The sequence below is a fragment of the Meleagris gallopavo genome, chromosome 9, assembly GCF_000146605.3.
Source record: "Meleagris gallopavo isolate NT-WF06-2002-E0010 breed Aviagen turkey brand Nicholas breeding stock chromosome 9, Turkey_5.1, whole genome shotgun sequence".
Taxonomy (NCBI): domain Eukaryota; kingdom Metazoa; phylum Chordata; class Aves; order Galliformes; family Phasianidae; genus Meleagris; species Meleagris gallopavo.
The window spans coordinates 11,077,815-11,096,168 of record NC_015019.2 but is presented as its reverse complement, the minus strand read 5'-3'; the positions used below and the strand labels follow the sequence as shown (position 1 = coordinate 11,096,168).

The 18,354-nt window shown below is 44.6% G+C and overlaps 1 long non-coding RNA gene across 1 annotated transcript; it reads left to right on the top strand.

Annotated features, from left to right (window-relative positions):
• Positions 1–6: 6 nt before the first annotated feature.
• Positions 7–3,535, top strand: LOC109369071. The gene is made up of 3 exons (XR_004160688.1): positions 7–309; positions 759–822; positions 3,029–3,535. It is a non-coding gene; the product is annotated as an uncharacterized LOC109369071 (long non-coding RNA).
• Positions 3,536–18,354: the final 14,819 nt, after the last annotated feature.

Below are 18,354 nucleotides of genomic sequence, written 5' to 3'. Positions count from 1 at the left end.
AAAAAAAAAAAAAAAGCCATGAATGATTCATAGATGCAAGGGGGGAAAAAGACGAAGAGAGAGAGGGAGAGAAAGAGAGATTAAGAGAGAGAAGCTTCAAAGTGACTGGAGCGGATTTGAAGTCCTGAGCGTTCCTGTGCTGGGCAGGCCAGCAATTCACCAGAGAGACCCCGTCAAGCTCCCCCCATCCTTCGCCCCGGCCTCATCCCTGCTGCCTCCTCCTCCTCCTCCTCACCGCCAACGCAGCCTCCCAGTCGCAGGTTCAAAGTTCAGCAGCATCTAATGATGGGAAGGCCTCCCAAACCCTCTGTGAGTGGCATCTGTTTATAGGCACGGCCCTTCCCTGGTGGTTTAGCCCGGCTTAAAATAAAATAAAGTAAAAGAGGGGGAGGAAGAGTGGAACAAGATGCAGGGTTCTTAAAAAAAAAAAAAAGTATAAAAAAATCCACTGGTGATGAAGTGCCTTTGATTCTGAATATTAAAAGAGCCCATTAGATTTAAATGTAGTGAGAATATTAACGCTACTGCCTTGATTTGTATTCACTGGCTACCACGGGTACACTTTGGGAACATGAAAGAAAAATATGGCTCATGCCTGGGTGGGATGCTGGCTTTCCCAGCAAGGAGCAGCCAGGGACAGAGGGTCGGGTTGTCCCCTCTCCATCCCATGCTCCTGGCCATCAGAAGCATGGGGACTTCCAAAAGCATGACTGGTGGGATCACCACCTGCATGGTTAAAACTCATTATTCTTTTGCAGAAAAATTCGGGCATTTCAAAACTTGGTTCTGCTGTGACCAGAATAAGGGAGTATTCTCTTCCAGGTAATCCGAGTCTCAAAATTATTTTTTCCCCTGTTTTATTTAATGTAATTACATTTTTGCTCCTTCAGCTTAATGATATAATAGAATTAAATGCATGAGCTATCATGGCAGACCTGCAGAGGAAGTGAGTGAAGTCTAGGGCAAATCCTGTAAGACCTGTTATTGTTTATATGTCACAAAATAAATGACACAACAATGAATGGTTAATACTCTAATTAGCATTACACGCTGACTTTATTTTATTAATCAAAGGCTGTAACAGTCAGTGGTCTAATGAAACAGCTTGATGTTTTAATTCTTCCAAAAGAGAAAAAGAGATAAGGGCTCAGCACTAATTAGAGTAGCGGCTGATTTCTAGGAAAAAAAAATCTGAAATTGTTGCCTGGCTAAAACAAGGATATCAAACACTGCAAATATTCCAATTTACAAAATGAAAAGAACAAAAAATAAAACCAGAAGCTTTTAAGATGTTAAGAATAGAAGAAATAATAGGTAGCTGTACTGTCATCTCATAATATGTCCTGACTTGTCATTAGTACTACCAACTACTGGGACATGAAGTGTTCCAAAAGAAATAGAAAGAAATCATATTGAACAAATAATGCTGTTCCAAGTATTAGACCACAATTAATATTTTGTATCGTAGTGCAGTTTCAGGAATTTCGAATGCCCTGAATCCAATGGAAATCAGAATCAAGAATTCTGGCAAAAAATATTTTCATTTTGGCTTGAGCTTTTTTAGAAGGAAAACTTCAGTGCTGAGCTTTTCTAAGGGGCCACATCTAAGCAGAGAGCTGGACAGTTGTTGAAACTAATGAATAGGTGCACAGGTTGTCTATTTTAACGGGTGACTCCCTGGCAGCGTGTGTCCTCCATGCAGATGGCCCATTGCTTAGCTTGTTCCTGGCAACTGGGAAGACAATATGGATGTAGACTGGACAGCCACACTCTGGGTGTTCCTTGCAAACAGCCAGATGCTAAGTCTCAAAAAATTAAAGAAAAGTCAGACTGGACTTGGAGCGAAGCAGCTGATCTCGCCATAACAACAGCAAACATTAACTTTGACCGGGTTTCCACTCACAGATCTTTAATCAGTCTCAGCATACAGGTGGTTTGCAAGGTAAGGAATAATTCATCATCAGCGTGAGGTCTGGGTACATCAGGACACATTGACCACGATATACTGATCAGTCCATTATCTCAGGCTTCTCTTGTTCAGTTCTTGGCATGTTAGATCTGGACAACCACTTCTTTGGTTGTGAGCTTCACCCAACTTGCCTGCTGGACTTGCTGTGGACACGTGTCACTCAGTGTGACATCTACACTTTTCTTTAACACCTCCAGGAATGGGGACTCCACTACCCCTCCACACAGCCTTCTGATCATCTGCAGAACTTACTGACCACTGTGTCTGAATCTCTAGAGTAACTATAGAGCAGGCAGGGCATAGCAAATTTGCAGAGCAGATGGTCTGAGATGTTCTTGGACTTCAAACAGAGAAATCTGAGGAGAGGGACCAAGCATAACTCTGCTCCAAATTTGTTAGAAGTGCCTTGAAAATCCCATGTCTATGCATAATAACTGGCGTAAAATGGATTGTATCACCTCCTAACTCCTCACTCTTGATGTTTGAGCTGAAGTTGTACTCTTTTAGCTCATGAAGTGTTGATCTCAATGATGTTGGACCAGCTTGTACTAGCAGAGACTGTGCGGGTACGTTGCCACTGTGTAATGTGATTTCCCCCAGAGGAAAATTCCTGTTGCAATGCACAGGCATATAAGGAAGCACAATTAACTTCTCTGGAGGAGCCTAAAGCCTGCTTTCCTTGAGTGTTGTGTAATTAAAACCTCAGTCTTGTTAATACATTAGTGAGATGTTTGCATATAATTCATCAAATGTTTATGAAAATGCGTAACAAATAATCTTGACAAACAAGTTGCTTAATTGAGATAAGGGATGGGAAGCCTTGTGAATTTTTAATAAAAAGGGGGAAAGAAAGCACGCTACGTTAATCAGATGAAGTTATCTCATTCAATATTTTCAAGTGACTTCTCAGTGCACATTTTATTTAATATATTATACAAAAGGAATAACTTGATCCCCCAGTGAGATCTGTGTAGAAAATCCTCTCTTGCAACAAATATAGCATTTGGCTTAAGGCATTCCCGAGCTATTGATCAAAATCCTATTTTTTGTTCTTGACAGATAAGAACTGAACTGAACTGAAATTTACCTGGGATTTGCACTTTCTCTAGCTGGAAGAGGAATGACTAACGTCTGGCCAAAGCCTGAGTGTCTTTCTCCAAGTAGGTAGTTAACTGTTGAACAGAATCAGCAACGGCATCAATATACACACCATGGAAGCTGGTTAAGCTTTGGGAAGAAGAGGGGTTCCATTCAGGTTAAAAGCTTCTCACCCATTTGATCAAGTGAGAACAGAGCTATCCCACCATGACCACCTCCTTCATGTCTAATGCCCTTTCCACTGTACTTTTTTTCTGTTAGTCTGTTCAGTTCATTAACACAACAAAGTTCAATTAGGCATGTTTATTTTTGGCATGAACTTTGCTTGGTAATTCCTGTTTCTATTTCAATCTTGAAAAAGAGCTTTTGAGTCCTAAAGCCTCCTTTTCTTGCCCAAAGGTGTCAGGCTTTTTTTCTAACTAAGTTTGCAATGGCTTGGAGCAAGTGTGTGTGAATCTGTTCCTATTACAGCACCAGTGTAAGAAATCTCCATCTACTAGATAGATACTTATGTGCACCACAGGGAGGGACAGTCTGGACTCAGATTAGCTTGTTCCCACCCCCCACCCCCCTCACCTCCTTAAAATTACAGTGGGATCTTACAAATATTTAAACCTGAATCCAATAGGAAGAGGTAATGGACTAGATGGTTCAGGGACAGTTCATCCCTCTCCTCTTCCTTCTTGTCCTACCATGTGTGGAGTAGGAAGAATAAATCCCACTTCTTTCCTTGGTCCTACACCTTGACCAGCTCTGTGGGGAGCATGACTGGGTTGTAATGGAATGGATGGAACGAATGACTTTGGTGCCAACTTGGGTGGGGATTTGAGCAACCTGGTATAGAGGAAATGTCCCTGCACATGGCAGGGGAGGAAGAAGATGACTTTTAAGGTCATTTCCAACACAAACCATTCTGTAATCCACAGAATCATAGAATCCCAGAATTATAGGGGTTGGAAGGGACCTCTGGAGTCCAAGTCCATCTGCCTGCTCGAGCATGTTTGATGATTCTATGAATACCTGTGGAGGATATAGGAGGAACAGTGGAATAAACTCATTGTCACCCATGGTGGAATTTGCTGGTCATGCTGACAATTCCTCCTCTTCCTAAATGTCACTGTCACTGTCACAAATCTGAGCTGATGTTTTGGTATCTGTCTGACTAAAGACTTTCAACCTTGCTTTCTTGGCCTCTACATTGGGACTGAGTATTTATTACCAGCCTCACGGAGGGCAAGTTTCATTCTGAACCATGAAAACCTGCTGTTCAGTAGAACTTCAGGGTCAATAATACTAATTCTCATCCCAAACACCACTACCATCATTGGCACAAGATCAGAAATGCCTGTGTCTTGGGTGAATACAGGGTTAAATCTGACCCATCAGATCTGGATTAGAGCACCAACACATCATCTTTCAGTCATTTTGTATTTTCATACTGGGTCCTTGTGTCTCTTGCACAATCCTTCTCTCATCCCAATTCCTGCCATCATCTTGTCCGGCTGCAGTCATCCAAGCACATCATGTAGGCCTCTGTTGGTGGCCAGAGGCAGGCAAGAGGAAGCTGCAATTAGGAGCTGAAGGTGAAAATTGCTCAGAGTCAACAAAGCACACCGTGGCACGTATGATTGCACTCCAAAGGTACTTGCACAGAGCAAGCCAGTGATGAAGAAACATAGACTACGTAGTTTAAAAAGCTCCCAGCCCAGAGTCAGCATTTCTACCCTGACCTGCCTCATGTATTATTTAGCACGGACTTGTTGATGCGCACTTATATTTTTTTCCCTGTGGAGTTGATGATCTTCCTTCCCCTTAACAGCCTTGCTGCTCTCTCTCTGCACAGACGCCATGATCAGTGGGCTGTGGATGGACCAGGGCTGGGCAAGTGCTCACCACTGGGGTTAAAGAATGCAGGGTTAGAGGATGGGCATCATGGCCATGCCGGCACTGGCAATGGTAGGGGAATGAAGTGTGCGGCAGAGATGGGAGAGGGGTCTATGGAAGAAAGAAAAGTGGGAGAAGTGCAGTTGGAAGTGAGTGGTGTTAATGAAATATTCAGCAGTGGTGGGCCTAGACGCATTGCCGAAATTGCAGAAGCAGAGATGATTAATATTTAACAGGGTAAGCTGCCACTTGGCTGATTTCTGCACATAGATTCCACCCCCACGTACACACACACCACCTCCCTCCGACTTCCCACCCTCTGGCTCCCCCAAACTCCATCCTCTGCCACTCTACTCGGACTCAAGCCAATGGCTTCTACCACCGTGCTCTGCTTGGGGGAGGTTCTCAGACCCTCCATGAGGTCTGCCCAAGGGAGATCAGGTCCAAGGGCTGCCTGGTGGGAAAAGTGCCAGGACGGGGGGAAGGTAGTCAAGAGAAAGCACATCATTTATTTTTCATGTGGATGGGAGAGCAGGTTGTCCTATTTAGTCACATTAGATGCTCTGTTAACACAACAGGAAGAAAAAAAAAAAAGAAATAGAAAGGATGAATTAATGCTTGAAGCAGAAGGAGACTGCTCTCTGGTTCTCTGGGCAAGCAGGAACTCGTCTTTCAGGGGGTTAAGTGTTTTGGCTCCAGTTGTGTCTCCCATGGGGTGACCCATGTAGGTGATGGACAGCTGAGAAAGGATGTGCAAGGCTCTTCATCAGCTGGTTTGGTGCAGGTGGAATGGCCCTAGGTGTGGACTGATATTAAGTATACAACCAGCCACCCCTTCATCTGCAGGGATAGGTGACTCCCTAGAAACTCTCCTCATGAACATCTGCACAGTTTCCTTCTGGTCATTTTGCAAACCCTCCTGAAACTCTTCTCTGCTTGGGCACCTCAGGAGATGTGACAGTGGTTGTACTGTTAGTGTGCTCAACAAGGTGTCACTGCATTTTGAGCTTTTTAGAAGTCAGCGTCCTTCCATCTGCTGCCTTCTGTTGTGCATTCAGGGAGGTGTTGTTCATTGTAGGAGTCATCTCTGTGTTCAGGATCTGTGATGCCCTTGGTACAGGTAAGTCTTAGCCCATTTGTGCAACCTCAGTACTGTAAATCAACTGATTTATTAAAAAAAAAAAAATTACAAGAATATTTGAGGTCCAGCTATTTACTGGGATCATTAATATGAAAATGACTTTGAGTAAATGAGTGTCTGAAGTTGCAGCTGGGACTTGGAAAGATGTAGCAAGTCTGAATCAATATAGATGATATTTCTGAGAGTGGGTTCATGTCCCACCACAGAGGTTTTGCAGATATACTCAGTGAGTAAACATGAATCTGTCATGGGACAGGTACGTAGGCGCTGTACAAATTACAGCCTCTTTAAGAACAAAGTATGTTGTGGAAAAGCTGGTCTTATCCAGCTCTGTCCATGAAATCAGGGAGGAATATCCCACTAGAAAGGAAACCAGGATGTTTCAGTGCATTTTGAAAAGCTGAAGAAAATTAAATGAGGGTATGAGGAAAATCACTATACATATTTTCTTTCTCCTTGTATTTTGGTCTGTACTTGAAATGTTAGAAATGCTGAAGCACCATCTTGAAGCCTTCTACTTGGCTTCAGTTCCAGGACCAGTTTTCAGGTATTTGAGCCAATTAAGCATCATCATCTAGTCCATTGCCTTCACTTATCAGCTCAAGGCAGAGCAGCAGCATACTGGAAGAATTCTGGCGTGCTTCAGTGAAATGACTGCCTTTTTCCATGCATGTCAGGATGTGATCCAAAGGAGCGAATGGAAGGTGCTCTGGGGATCCAGGTAGCAGCTCCAAAAGTGGAAGCAAGGGTTTTTCATATCTTACAGGAACAGAATCAACCACTGGACAGAAAAGAAATCATAGACAACGTGGCTACTCGATTAAATATATAGTTTAAAGGAAGAGGAGTCAAGGTTGTTGAAGAAATAGGATAGGATGGCCATTTGCTTGATGTTCCCCATGCCTCATGGCTGTAGCCCACTCATCCCTTCTGCTGCCATGCCACGGCAAGGGTTAATGGGGATGGATGTAGAACGTGAAAACCAGATGCAGGCAGAAGCTGGGCCATCTGTGGCAGGAGGAGGAACCCCTGTCGAACGTCCCAGAACTAGTGAGAACAGACAAGTTGATTTCTATTGTGTAAGTGGGGATTTGTCTGCAAAGGTATAGTAACAACTAGAATTAGAAAGGAAGAAAGAGTGAATTCTTCCTTCATCTCAAGTGTGTTCCCTCCAGGGCAAAGGTCAAGTGCATTGTGTGGCCGTGTTTGGATTCAGAATAAAATAAGTGACAAAGGCGAAAACCTGGGGCACGCACAGGGACTGAATAAAGAGAAGTGTGGGCTAGACACCAGAAACCACTCTCTCACCCTAGGGGTCATTAACATGTGCAATAGGTGACCTCATGACATGGCACGGGGGCAATAGAGACACTAATGTGAGTCATTTATATGCTGGCTTGAGTGTATTCAGCTATCGATAACAGCATTTTTCTGAGCATAGTGACCAGCTCCTCTGGTAAAATGGAGATGGTCCCACTTGCTCATGCAGTATGCCAGCAGTTACTCTCAGCTGCTCAGCTGTCTTCTCTATTTCTCCATAGGGGAAAAAGGAAAAAATAAAAATAAAAAGGCAATGCACAGATTGTCTCCCTGTTCCGTAGGATTTCATAGACGGAGTCCATTCTGTGCTTCCTAGAGAAAATGCTAGGCAAAGGCTTCAGCAGAAGGCATGAAATGCTGATGGAGGTGAAATCTGTCCGAAGCTTTTTTAGAGAGAGAATTTACTGACCTAATAAAACTCTGGTAAATGGAGCAGGATGGAGGCCTCAGAAAGCTTATCTTTTGTTTTGAAGGTTATAAACCCCTTGCAGGTAAACATCTGTCTTACCGTTCCTCAGCCCTTACCGTTCCCTTGCCCACCTCCTTTGCCCTGACTAGCTCAATGCTGGCTGATTCGCCCTTATCTTGTTGCCCAACTTGATACCAAAGTAGGATGCTGCACTGCACAGACCTTGCTTTCTTGGCTAAGAAGTGGTTGAGATGGCTCCTGGCATAACAGAAACAGTTGTGGAAAAGGTGAGGGCAGGTGTAGTTTAATTCATGAGAGAGTTTCAGGCTGCACTATATATGGAACAAGTCCTAGAAACTCTACGGTGGTGCAAGTCCTTATGTCCTTAGTCCTATCTTCCAGCATCTCCAGCATCTGCAAGGAGGCTCTCACATGCCAGCCTTTGGCCTTCTGAAATAGATCAGCTGGCCCCCACTTTGTCTGAAATGAAATCTCTGGCTGATATGTCCCTCTTTTCAACTGGAACGAGGTGAGGGACTGAGCCTCCCTGTGTAAAGAAGTACTGGTCAGAGAAATGAGCATATACCCCGAATAGAAGGCTAGCCCCAGCAATACATACCTCTTAAGCGCACTTTGGGAGTGGAGAATTTGCATCTTTGCAGGCATTTCTGCAATAAGCCTGCTAGTTTATCCTAGTTTTGTGAACAACTGTTGCCTGCATCATGGTACCTTCTCTGGTGTGCGTGCACATCTCCCTGCTCCACCACAGTAACAGCTAATCCTACAGGCCAATTTAACAGATTTGGAGGAATATACAGATCTCAGTGACACTGTGATCCTGAACATTTCATGGAAAATAGAAGCCATATAAAGAAACTGATCTCATGAACTTATTGAAAGAGGGTCTGTTGTCTCAGGCCAGCACTCATCAGGCACCTGAAAATCTGCCCAGCTGAGGCCCTGAATGCCCCAAATGCCTGCCTCTTAATTATGTATAAGAGACTCCTGCCACACAATGGAAACTCATTGTGGAGCAATATTCATTTAGCTGGTGGCCCACCAAGCATTTGGTGATCCTCCAGGATGAAGCACTTGTCCTGTGTGCAGCTTTAGTACGAAATCAAGTCTTCTCCTCTACTTGCTAAGAAGAAAAAGATGCATGAATGGAGGAAAATATTGTGATGCTGAACAGAAGAGCAACTATTTTCTGTCCTATCCTGAGTTGTAGTGCTTAGAGTAAAATTTACTACCATAAAACACAGTGAAGAGCTTCTCTAGTACTATGACGCAGCTTCAGGCTTGACCAAAAGAGTTCCTTAGACTACTGACTGATTTCACTTATTTATTTATTAGCCAAGGGCTCCTTTGAGGTCCTATCATCTCTTTCTCAACTGAATTTCAGATAACTTTCTTCGAGCTCAGACTCTTTGTAGCTGGCCAGTTTTAAAGATCGGTTTGAGCTGCAGATTTCAGATTTGAAGCTGGATCTGGGTTTGGAATTTTGGTTCTGACCTATTTCATTCTGTAATACGGCTTCTCTCAGAAGACTTGGGATGTTCTTGGGGAAGTTAATTAGTTAATTTCAAAATTATAGGAATAAATGATGTCAGATGGCTTTACCCACTTGCTTTGGATCTCCATGAATACTAGATCTCTGGACTGTTGAGTCTGAGTTGAAGAAGATAAAATTCTGCCCAGCAGTTTCATCTTTGACGGTTATGATAGAAATGCAGCCCCAGAGGGGCTTGATCTTTGCCCTGATATCAAGATTTTTTCACGGTACGTTGGAAAAGGCTTCTTGGAGGTCTTGATAGAAACTGTGGAGAAAAGCTATCAAGAATTGCCACACTAACTCCCCCGGCCTCAGCAAAGGTGCTGCAGGGTGAACTGTTTGGAAACAATTAACATGCTCTTATACCAACATGACCTTTGAGAGTGCCAAGCATCTTCTATGGGGCCTGCAACTCAAGCATTAATAATGGATTACCAAAATCAACCAGCTGCAAGGGAACCACTTCTCCCTGCTTAGATAATTCTCCTCCCAGAGAAGAGCTATTGATTTTGATACTGATTCCTCCCTCCCTCGTGGAAGGGCTACACCCCACCATTGCTATCTGTGACAGTGAGCTCTCTCCTGATCTACACACACCATGCACATCAGCCACGTTTCTCTGCACCAGCGGTAGAGACACCCCTCCAACACAACTGAGACTGCTGCTAAAAGCAATGTGCACTTCTATTTTCTCACTTGAAGATTCAGTCAGCTTTGCACTTCAGCAGCTGTTTCCCACTAGTCTGCAATAAGTAACATCTCTAAGCACTGTGGAACTGGTTAGACCCACATCAACTTTGCAGCATCCATAGCACAAAGAATATGGATGAAAATCTGTTTGGATGATGCAAACTGGCTTGTGCAAGCACCCTCGTATGCTTGTTCTCTTGTATCACTTCCTTCATCCTTTCTGCTCTAAGTCCATGTTTGTGTTTTATTGCTTGTGTTGGAAGTGGTCCTGGGAAACTGCTCTAGTTGGCTGTAATTGAGCAGAAGGATTGGACCAGATGGACACAGAGCACCCTTCCCAGCTCAGCTGTACTGTTCCAGTTGCTGGATTTGAGATGGAGTTCTGGGTACCTTTATAACTTGCTAAAGCTACAGTCTCTGCAGGGGATGGAAGGAAAAAGAGGACCTTGAGCTTCTTTACATCCTAATTTTATGGACAGAACTGAAAACTTGTTTCTGTTTGGTCTCAGGCCAGTCAGAAACAGGAATCATTTGTAAGTTTCTGTAAACAGAAATCTTATTTTTGTCTGTTTTGCAGAGGAAAGCAGGGCAGGGAAGGTGAGGGGGAGAATGGAAAGTATGTCATCACAGTGGTGTGTGCGTGTGTCATTTACCTTTACACCCAGTGATATACGAACTTGTTGGCCACCCTCAACTATATTTAACTGTGGTTGGTAGAAGTAGTTTAAAAGCTACAATGAAATAAAGCAATTGGATGCAGCGCCACAAGCCCACTAACAGACTGAGATAAGGCAAGCCTGCAGCATGTGTTCAACCTTAATGAGACACTGGAGAATCCAGTTGCTGGGAAAGCTCTGGGTGTGGGGCAGCTTCGAGTCTGAGTTCACTGCTCCAGACATCAGAGAAGCCAACTACAAGAGGCAAACCTGTGGGGAATTGGGGTTCATTAGTACTTCTGCTTGTGGAATAACTTGTTTTTTTGGAGCATCTTTCATCTCTTTTCGGACACAAGATGTGGAAACAAAGGGCTGGATTCACGGCAGGGCTTAGAGTGCTGCTACAGTATGGTGGGAGCAAGGATCCTCTTCCAGACAGTGTGCTGGAATCCAGCAGGGACGATATCTGAACTGTGGCTGTGTGGATGGGTGCTGAGCCCTCAGGCTGTGTGAAGGAAGTGGTACTCAGACTGGATAGGAAGAGGAGGCTTGTGAATCAGGCCTGAGAAATACCTGTAAACCCTCTTTTATACCAGAAACCTCAAAATGAGATGCTGAGAACATGAACCTTCTTACTGAGAAGAATGGACCAAAACGAACAGCTGAAATAAGTCCATGTTGCATGTAGAAAGGAAGCCCTGGAATTTGCTGTTCTAAGGTATAAAATCTATTTTGACAAAATAAACATCCCCCTCCCCTCCGCAATCTTATCTGCTACGATCATTTTGCCTCCTGGTATATCTATCCTCCACAGACATGTCTTCAAAAATGAATTGTATTCAAGTTCACTATGAAGTTTCATGATGATGGTACTGTAAATAGACCATAAAGCAACAAATCTATGACCCTAAATTCCAGAATCTGCAAAAACTGCTCTTACTTGGCTCCAGTCCATCCACTGAAGTGCCCAGCCATGGGATACTTGTAGCCATGAGCTACTGGCTCTCCGCAAGGCAGTAGCTGCTCACCATGTAGCAGCAGGATGCATAGAGCCAGCTCACATCTGAAATCCTTGCCCAGAGTCAGATGGTAAGATGAGAAATCCAATCATTTTATACTGGTCAGTGAGTGAACATTGCTGAGCATATGGGTAAGTCAATAATTGGCTTTAATTAAGTAAAAGTTCTTTCATTAGTATCTTTTTAAATGGATACTCTACAAAATCTGCCTAGGGGAAATCCCAGGGTTAGAAAAGCCTTATGGTACATATTGCTGCAATATAACTGAGTTAGGTTGAGATATCAGCAGGGAGAGCATAGGAGGGAATGGGGGGAATGTTTGGAAAGGTAGCATGGACTGAGACTCATTATCTGCTCCGGACTGAAAGGAACAAGAATGTTAGCTGAACCTAAACCTGAGCAAGTCAAATAGATATTTTTGAAGGTAAAAGTAAGGTCTGTGGAAGTCTTACAGCTAAACCAGATACTGATTACTTATGCTATCCATCTTACATCACTCATTGTGTCCTGCAGATGGTGGAAGCACAGCTGAACCACAACATTCCCACCAAGCTCGATTCGAAGCATCTTATCCCACCCATGAGTTTCACCATGGTCCATGGGCTGAGCACTGACATCTATCATTTGAAGCTAAAAATTTCACCCCTACACTCAGCTACCATGCTTTGGAGGGTGTTGAGATGGTAAATGCCTTTTCTTCTGAGCCAAGGCCAGATTTGGTTCAATATCAACAAGTTGACATGTGCTCCTGAGTGCCAATGTCAAACCAAACAGCAAGTACCATCCAATCACGCATCGTGAGCATGCATCAGTGGCAGTTTCAGTCCAGTTCCACACGAAGCATAGACACAAGAAGAACAGACATGTTGGTTTCTTCAGGTGAAAAGACAAGCACTGGAAGGAGGAACCCTATCCCCAAAGTGAGCTCATACTCAGAAAGGTGCCAAGGGTTTGTGTATTTCTCTGAGCAACGTCTTCTGGTTTCAGGCTCCATTTCCCTTCAGATCCAAGTGGAAAAGGCTGTGTAATCTTCAGACTGAAGCTTTTTATGTTTTAAAGAGAATGGTGTTAGAAAGTGTTGGCGATCTCTTCCTCAGTATTGGCTGCGACAGCCCAGGAGTGGAAAGCTTCTGATTAACACATTGTGCACGTAACCTGACATGTTGCCCAGTTTTAATATGCTCTTTTATCAGGTCATGCTGTCCCTTTGAAGGTTCTTTGCATATTGCCAGAGCACAATATCTACAAACAACTCCTGCTTCTTCCCTTCTCAGTTACTTACACCCATGTTGACAATTTAAATACTGCATCGCCTGATCACCCGTGAGTTTCTCTTTTGACTTGTCTTCTCAAATTAAAAGCAAAACAAAGCTAAACAGGAGGCTTCTTCAATGAGACTTACAACTATGGAAAACTATGACCAACCAAAATGATAAAAATCTGGCATCTCCTCCTTCATGAGCTGACTTTTACTTGCCTGAAACATACTGATGCTAGGCTGGTGCTCACTGCAATTTGCATTACTGTAAGTAACCAAAATTCTTGCTTCAACTCATTTGTTTAGTGCAATTTCAAAAATACGAATTTAAACAAACCAGGAATCTTTATTCCCAAATGAGAGTTTGCATAGGGCAAAATAAAGGTGAGTAATAGTTTGAGCAGCAACTGGGGCAATTGTATGCACCATCAAAGGATCTCTGTGGCCATAGATCTTTCCTGCATTTGAGAGGTGACCATAAAGAGATTTCTGCATTTTTATCTCTATACAACGGTGTGGACTTGTCTTTTCTTGATAAAACCCAAAAGGCTAATTTTCACTGAATATTATGGATCGAGGAATATTCTATTTATGAACATTTTGCTTCAGCCAAATGCAAACTGTTGGACTCAGTGAGCCTCATGGTCTGCAGTGTAGAAAATATTAACCTATCTTCCACTTTTAGCCTTGTGGAAGTGAGAAACCTCGGTTTTCACTGCAACTGATGAAAAAGAACAGTCCCTTTGGCAGGCAGTTGTTTTCATCCATCCTGTGCATCTGATTCAGAATGGGTGAAGCAGCTTTGGGCAGTACTCCCTACTGGTCCAGGAGGATGCTGGAGTTATTTTCCTGAGTCACACCTAGTGCTCCCCCTTCAGTTACCTGCAAAATTAGCGTTTCTCATGCCAACTCCCTTCTAGCTCCTTTAAAATCCAGCTGTCCCTCACAATACTGTTTTTCTTCTGTCATTTTTTTCACACTATTTTCTGCCACATCTGGCAGCTCCTCGTGCCAGAACTGGCACTTCTCATCCTGGTCAGCTCGTGCAACCAAAGGCTGAGACCTAATCAGTGGCCAAGTCACCTGCCTACGATCCCAGTGCAAATGCTCTGGAAAACACAGCTGGAGGGTTAACAAATTGGCCAAGCCCCATGTCAGAGCATGCAAGGCTAGATGTAACTTGTGCTGGTTTTCATCTCTCTTTTTCCTGGTGCTTCAAGAGAAAACAAGGCAGATCCTTTGCGTGCTCCAGAAGATCTTTGCCTCTCCAAGGATCCTCCAGCAAATCTCAATGGGTCCCTGCATTCTTCCACCTTGGGCAGAAGTGGAAGCCAATGTCCTGGCTCAACGCATCCAAAAAGGAGCAATCCTACAGCCAACAACTTCTCCTTCCACCCCTGCCTAGGGCTGACCCCGTAGCATTGACTACCTCTTCTGTTGAAAGCAGCTAGATTTTGGCATGCTCCTGTAAGGAAACCCTTTTTTCTTTTCCTCTTCTTCTTCCCCTGCATTTTGATGGGGCTGGAGATCTCTCGGAGGAAGACGCTCTTCCCTTTTTATCAATTAGGAGCACACACGCGCTCTCTCGCTCCCTCTCCCACCCCTACTCTGCTTTCCTCCCAGCTCCCCTTGGCTGCCGATTTCAGACAAAGATGTGTGAGTTCTTTGATCTGCCTGGCAGCCACCGCTGGGGGATTGGCTTGGAGGTTAATTACACACAGGCCGTCTCCAGCTGTGGCAGGAGCCATTCGGCTGGAGAGGGAGCTGTCCCTTCTCCCCCCTCCAGCTACAAACTTCAAGGGGACAGGAGGGCAAGGAAGGTACCACTGAAACCCCTTTTGATATGACAAACGGGCTCCTTGCTTGCCTCTCTGGTTCTTGTTTTGTTTGTCTAACTGGTACTTGAAATATGGATGAGCTCTCAGTCCTGAGGGCCCAGCCACTGTCTTAAAACCAACTGGAGTTTTGCTCTCCTGTCTGTCTTTCTCTGCCTGTCCACATGTCCTTGTCCAGCAGCCCTCTGCCCACATGCCCATCACTAAGCTCAGCTCTCAAGGAGAAGCAAAAGCTGGACCCTGTGTTTGAGCAGCTGTGCAGAGATGAGGAGCCTCATCTGCTGGAGGAGAGACGAGTTGGTGGCTGGTGCCCGGGAGGTTTGCATTCTGCCAGTCCCTCTCTCTGTGCCTGAAACACTCAGAGATTTTCTTCTGTTTATTCTTCTCTTAAAGCCACTTAAATCCTTCTGTGCCTCGGTTTTCCAATCTTCATAATAAAAGCAAAATACATTTATCTGCTCCTCAGGGTTGGATTGAGGCTGATTGATTTGCTTGTCAAACATCCCAAACTAAATAGTGTGGCACAAGAGAGCTGTTGGTATAATCCCTCTGCATTAGCAAAATCCCTCTCAAAAGGAGCTTACACAGATGCTTCAAGGCAGGTATAGATGGATTTCAGATGCTTTTCAGTGGCTCCTAGGCATCTCTCTTGGCCTCTGAACTCTCACATCATATTTGAGTGTGGGGCTGAGGTCCCCATGCAGTGAGATCTGCAGCTGACAACAATCTGCATCCTAAGGACATCACACAACCTAGACTAGACCTATCCAGGAGAGCAACCTCATATTTAGATCTGCACTCCCTTCTGTGCAGACTAAGGGCAAAATTCAGATTTCTCATTCAAGCAGTGTATCTGTAGTAGTCAAGAACTACAGCCAGCTTGACTGCATGTCAGTGGAAGCCATCAACTATTTGCAGCAAAACATGCCTGTCTGGAGACCTTGCCTGAAGCCAACATGCTGTTGTGCTCATCTGGATTGTGAGCAGATCTGGGAGCCAAAAGGCAGAATGCTCATTCGTGCTTGACCATTTTGCTGACTAGTAGAAATTTGAGTGCAAGGACCTGTGAGTCTGTAGCAGAAATACTAAATCATGGCCTGACCAGTGATTGAGCACCTGGTGGGAAGGCAGGGCCAACCCAGGGGAGCTCAGCTGCATGCAGTGTACTGGAGTGACCAGAAAGGGTGCAGCCAGGATCCACCCCTTCCCAGTCCTCATTTAAGGGTTGGCAGTGGAGGTGAGGATATCTTGCTGGAAATTCCTGCCTCTTGGAGGCCTTCTGAAGGTAAGTAGCTTATTTTCTTGATTTCTGTGCCCACTGCTGTTGTATTTGAGCAAGCTCCCACTTGCTGCAGCCTATGTTTTTGCTGCTCTTTCTATTACATTGCAGAGTTCTACATGCATCCCTTTAGCATTTGAACTACTGAGATGGTGGGGCTGTTGTCTTGCACAGATACCAATGTTGTGTCTAATGCTGATGTCCTGGTTAAATAAAGAGCTGTAGCTGAGCTTTCCCTTCCATTTCTGTTTCTTCCCTTACCACTCATATGCTGCTGGGTGGAGGAGAGGCAGCTGAACTACTGTCACCTTACATCCCCAGAGCCACTCATGGGAGCTAAGGGGCTGGGAGTGGTACCCAGGGCTGTGTGTGTCCTGGTGGGAAGAGACTGTACGTCCTGTGGAATGAGCCATGTGAGGTCATACCCAGCTCAGCCCGCTGTGCTGAGGAGTTGCTCTGTGCTGCAGGGCTTTTCACGGGTTTGTGGTGAGTAGGGACACCACTGACGTTTTACAAAATGCTCTTTTTTCCCTGGGAGACAGCTGGAACTGACACTTTGAAGCTGCTCGACAACTCCAAGGAACGAGGCTAGCTGGAGGATACAGGCATACAGCCCCCAGCTGCAGGCAGGAAGGAACTGATGTCAGTCAGCCTCAAGTGCTACTTGGGACTGATGGCACTGGGTGTGTGTGGGTAAAACACAGAGTGACGTTCTCCCCTCCCTCATGTCTGTGATACGATAATGAGTGGCAATCAGCTGGCCCTTTTTGTGCTGTCCAGACCTTCTTAATGTGCTGCATAGGTGACAATCTGTGGTGATGCCCTCTCCTGTCGGCAAAGCTGCTGGGTGGACAGGGGACTGGTGCTTGAAGGCTCTTTAGAGACAGCACTGAGGATTGGCATCCACCTCCTTGGGGTCTGCTGAGAAGGCTGAAAGGCGGATGTCTGCATGAACCAAGTGTCTACACACCCACTTCTCAAACAAAATCCATTTCCTTTCTTACTCCTTTCAGTAGAGCTCATAATAATTTAACAAATAAGGGTATCTGCTTATACTGAATTAACACTGTTTCAGTCTTTCTCTTGGCGTTCTGGGAGGACTTTCCCATTTCTCATGATATAGTTTGTCTTCTGGGTGGCTATTCCATATGTTGTTCTAGGCCTTTAAGATCTAAAGGTTGTTTAACACAGTAAACATCCCAAAACCATGTCAGACAGAGAGGTTTGGGGCTGCGTAAGAAAACATCAGCTTTTGTTTGGCCCTGCGGTAATTGTGATGCTCTCTTCCTGGAACATGTGAATTTGGGGACTTGAGCTATTTCATGAAAGTTTGAAGCTTGTTGGAGGACGGAGTGGAGTTGTGAAGTCTGCAGAGCATCTGGTATTTGCTTTGAGATTTGTTCTGATGGTTGGATCTCATACTCCAGCCCTAGGGAAGTTAGAGATTGCCCTCTGTGCAAAACTATCCCAGCCAGCAATCTCGTGGATACAGGCACTACGAAGTAGTTGTGTTGGGAATGAGCAGTGGATGAACAAACTCAGCCCTGTGAGAGCACTTCTCTCCAACACACAATGCTTGATTCTACCTCATCTTAAATCTAGAAGATGCTATTTCTGCAAGTCTCACACACCTACTGCAGCCCAACAATGCTGTCCAGCAGAGATAACTACAAAAATTGCATATCCTTGGCTTGCTGACCTCCTCTGGATGACACGTGACTATCTAAGAAACTTTTGCCTATAAATCCATTTTGATTATAGAACACACTTACAACTACTAATTTCCCCGTTGTGAATTCAATTTCATGGAGTGTTTCTCCTCATGCTGTCTGCAAACAAATGTACTCAACAATATCTCTAAAAAGACTTTTGTTTTTGTCTGGCTGAAGAACTCCTGTGACTGTAGGGCAGCTGGTTGGGAAGGATCTATGGAGGCAAGTCTGCTTGGAGGGTTTATGCATGCAATGAGCTGTATGAAAGCAGCTCTCCAGCAATGTGTAGGAAGGCATGGGTATAGAAATAGTCTTCACTGGGGTTATGGAGGTCAACAGTGCCCATAAGAGCATCATGTTGGGGCAGAAAGTAGGGTGCAACTCCTCTGGCATGAAGTCACAAAGCTCTCACTGGAGCTGCCTTCCTCCTGCCAATCTATATAAGCACCTCTTCCCTGCATTATCCCTTAAGTCACATCTCTCAGCTTGTGCAGGTGACACTCTCACTGCTCGTAAGTACTGCTTCACCTGC